We start from the raw sequence: 4,491 nt of genomic DNA, 5'->3' as shown, positions 1-4,491 counted from the left end.
AAAGGCTACAGCTGCAAACCAAAGCCAACTCTAACAATGGCCAATAGCTCCACGACAGAAGCAGCCACATGCTTTGGTCAGCCTTCTGTAACTTTAATTAGTACAAAGGAACCTTTCCATGAACTACCTGCTGTTTTCTGATGACCTCTGGGATCTTTTCATTTAGCCCTATACAAAGAAACAAATATGACACAACAAAACAAAACAAAACAAGTCAATCCAGTCACAGTCTAATCTTCTGAGGCCAAAAGTCCATCTAAATGCAATGAAGATTTGCTTTCATTTAAGACAGAGGTGAGAACAAAGTCTGCAGTGGAAGTTATGATAGAAAGCAACAAAATGTGGATCACTGACCAAAATGATTATGTACTTGATGCAAATGCAGATTGCATATTGTTATATATAATACATTGTGTTTCTTCCCTCCTTCCTTTCCCTCCCAACCTTCCCCTGCCCCATTCAGTCAGTTATTTTCTGTGGTGAATACATGTTGTTAGATGTCTTGTATGGTCTTAATCTTTGTTGTGTACTATTTTTATAGTCTTAAGTTATAATGAAAAAAAAAGTAGGAACCAAACATAAAAGGTCTAGTAAAGCCAAAAATTAATTTCATATTGATTTTAAAGTGATCTAGCTGAGTTTTTACACTGAAAGCAAAGATTATAGCAATTGTAGTCCATGGTATTTATTTTCAGTCAAACCAAAGTTACATATAATTCTGCCTCTGCTTATACGGGATATTAACACTAACAGTACACTCCCTTCAGAAGACTTGCACAGGTCAAATTGTTGGAATGCTGGTTTTCTTGACAACTCCAAACCCAAAAAAAAAAAATATGATAATGCGTTATGGTGTAGTTGAAAATAGCATAGTCAGATGTTTGCTTAAAACCTAGAAACTTTACGTGTTGCTTTTCATGTGCTGTGCCAAGTCTTGATAATACTTTTTCCCCCAACCAAGGGACCTCATAACCTGATTATGGTTATTGCTTTACAAACAGTTTTTGACAGAAGGTGGCTGCTAGAGCTTAACATATGTACCAGTTCCATGTGATGGGGCTGGTTCTTGCAAACTAAGCTCATCATTTATTCTTTGCTGAAGTCAGCAAATAGACTTAAAGAGATACACAGTCATCTATCACGCCAAATAAAAGGACATAACGGCTTTCAAAAGGGTTTTCCCACTTACCCAAAAGGCTTTCTGAAAGCTTCTACCTCTGCAAAAAAAAAAAGAAAAAAAAAGAAAAAAAAAGAAAAAGGAAAAAAAAGAAATTAGAACAATTATGGCAGATTGCATGAAATGTGAGAACGTCACAGTAACTGCTACTTTTCATTATGTTTGTCTTTGGGTCATGATCAACAAAAGGGTTACAGTTTCAAAAGAGAGATTGGGATTGTAAAAAGATGGTTTTCAGGCATCTAGAAGTCTAATGTAAGGATTATCTGAAAAAGAAAATGGGTCTCTCCAGTACATGTTCATAAGATAATGATGGACTGGATGGAGGTAAATGTGGTAACTGTCCCATCAAGAAGGTGGCCTAAGACTACAATGCTAAAGTATGCATACCTCAGTTACAAAACTTTTGAAAGGAAGTCTCAGCCACAGAATGCATATACCTGTAGAGTTTTGCATGGGTTTTATATAAATACAATTTAAAAGAAAATAGCTGCTTGCACATTATACCAGAAAAACCTCCAAAACTGCAATTGCTTTGAAAATAGATTTTAGGTTTTTTGGAGTTTTCTGAGATGCTTGGTCTGTATTTTGATAATTGTGCATATTATGTAAAAATGTTGGTGGACCCATAAATGACCAGACTTTTTCTAAGAAAAATGTTGCTTTAATGCATTTCATGAATTTTTAATCTTATATCATTGCTTGCTAGTAATAGCAAATCTGCTTTTCTGCATCTGCTTTGCGTAGCTATTGTAAGGCTTTGAACTAATGTATGTATTTATTGCTTGAACTTCTGTGCATACCTTATAAAGCATAATGTCTGACAATTTAAATGGCTCATGTATTCTTGCTTCTATCATAAGCTGATGATGGGGACTATGATCTTTTGTATACAGCAAATTTTAACTGTAGCACAAACATCTGTTTATGTATTGGTGAAATATACCTGTTTTATTTATCTTTTTGAGGTAAACTAATTTTTGATACTTTTCATTACTGTGTACTATGTTCATACCTTGAATTCTCTGACGTTAGAAGTCATGGTTGAGAATTGTAACAGCTGTTATATCCGTTCTGTATTCATGGCTTTCACTGCTGAATAAAATAAAGGACCAAACCTAGGATTTGAAAGAAAACTGTCTACCTCTAACACCAGGGAGTTATCAGATTTTATTTTACATAGTTTTAGTCTACAAAGACACAATTGCTTAAACCTAGTGGGCTTAAGGCTTATATTCTGTGTGGTTGGATTCATGGCGCAGTTGTACTGTTTGAAAATCAATTAAAATTTCATGTGAATGTTACGAGTATTTGGTAGAATTACCACTAACTGGGTTTTCTGTAGATAACTCAGATATGGAGACACTATCATCAGCATTCTGTGTCTACAGCTGCTTAACTTCATAAGAATGCATTTCTCTTTGTGATTAGGGACTCAAGAACAGTCAGAATAGAGCTACAGAACTACACTTTAAAATAAATATCCTGGACTTTAATGTCCCTTGGCAGATTCAGTCACAAAATCCAACAGTCTGTTTTCTAAAGTTCCTCCAGTCGGGCATTCACATTTTGGAGAATTTACTTTAGGCTTTAGACCATATACACCAATATTAACATTCATTTGGACATTCTAGGTTTATAAATACCATAAAGCTATTAGGAGCAACATGGTTTGCCCTTGCTACTTCGCTAGTTCAAGTCAGTGTGAAAGGTCTTTGTCCATACAATTTGGCAAATCTTACTGAGCAAAAAGGATGTACATTTTACTATAGAATTAATGTATGAACAGTGTGTTACTGCTGTTGGTTGTAAAAAATGTATATGAAACATTTCATTCATTTGCTTACATTTCTGAAGTATAAATAAAAAGTCTAATTCTTTTTGACCCATTTATAACCCCTAGGATTTTATTCTTTCGAAAAAGGACATTCTTCCACACCGAAAGCCCAAATCATTAATTGGTGTATAAATGACACACAATTTGGTAAAGACATTTTCCTTGGGATTTGGGGATTCATAAAGTACGCTAAGTTCTAACCTGTGCTGCCTTTCCATTCCATTAGAAGCTACCCCAGAGCCCCAAATTTGCCCTCTCCATGTAATGTCCCTGTATTTTCCAAGTAGAATTTGACATTACAGATACTGAATCCTAAAAGTGCAAGTAAAGTTTGTCTTCCTTACTCTTTTCAACTCTTCTTTCTTTTATTTTTCACTTTTTCTGCCCTGAAATGTCACACTATTCCATGATCCCTGGCAAAAACATGTTCATGCCTTAGTTGGGAAACTTCCAAGTTCAAAAGTACCAAATATCAATGGAAGGCAATCACATATGCCAATGAGTGACATGTATGGTACCCCCCCCCCCCAAAAAAAAGGTGATGAAGGGCCATTAGAACAGTAAAGTTTGGCTCTTTCTTTAGCTTCTTTCAATATTTCTAAATGTGTTGTAAAGGAAAATAGAAAGAAAATAGGCAGCTTGAATATATTTTTGCATAATTTAAATTTTCTATCATATTAAAACTAAAGAACTTTCTATTGAATTTTAAAATGCTATAAGAGAAGTATAAAATTTAAAATAATCTTTCTTGAATATCAGAAGTCTTTTCACTCCCAAAACTACTGATTAGTACAAACTGTAATAATATCAAATTCTATACTACAGTTATATTTTCATTCATTAAAGCCTTTTTAACGTGATATGAATACAGTGCTTAGATGTCTTGGCTTTAAAGAGCAACAGCACATCAGAGAATAAAATTAACAGCTGGAATCGAAATCAGAAACTATTTTTCCAACCTTTAATATTGATATCACTTTGACTAGATGAACTATTTTGTGATTATGAAACATTCAAGCAGAAAACCATACCGAAAGCACTTGGCCACTAAACTATTTTTAATTGTAAAAAATAAAACTACGAGTTGCTTAGTAATTAATAAAAGGAAAGAAATATTCAAAGGTCTAAAAACTTTTAATTGAACTGAACAAATGACAAATCATATTCTGCTCAATCCCTCCAAGCAAAAGCAGTGCTCCCTAGCAATTGAGCACATGGTAGTTTGAAGCATTTTGAAAGATGCTCCTTAAAAGACACAAATGTTTCAGAAGAAACATTGTATTTTCCAAAACTTTTTAAGAGATTTAAAGATACGGCATTGTCTAGTGGAAAGTCAACACAATTTTTAGTGAGAAGATGCAGGTTCATGGTTCTTATCTCTTACCTAAACCTATCTAACCTGAGGCAATTCATTTAAACTCTCTGGGCTAGGAATTCCTCATCTGCAAAGTGGAGAGGCTGAATTAGATAATATATA

At 34.1% G+C, this 4,491-nt stretch overlaps 1 protein-coding gene across 2 annotated transcripts in view; it reads left to right on the top strand.

Annotated features, from left to right (window-relative positions):
• The window catches only part of FOXP2 (forkhead box P2), a 694,083-nt gene extending 691,785 nt beyond the window's left edge, over positions 1–2,298 (top strand). For both annotated transcript variants that reach the window (XM_027838641.1, XM_027838640.1), the window contains exon 18: positions 1–2,298. This exon is cut by the window's left edge and continues 950 nt beyond it. The gene's annotated coding sequence lies outside the window, so the exon portion shown is untranslated.
• The last annotated feature ends 2,193 nt before the right edge of the window (positions 2,299–4,491 follow it).

This window comes from Vombatus ursinus, unplaced genomic scaffold (genome assembly GCF_900497805.2).
Source record: "Vombatus ursinus unplaced genomic scaffold, bare-nosed wombat genome assembly UNPS02014830.1, whole genome shotgun sequence".
Taxonomy (NCBI): Eukaryota; Metazoa; Chordata; class Mammalia; order Diprotodontia; family Vombatidae; genus Vombatus; species Vombatus ursinus.
The sequence above is the reverse complement of the archived record's forward strand: the minus strand, read 5'-3'. Positions and strand labels throughout refer to the sequence as shown.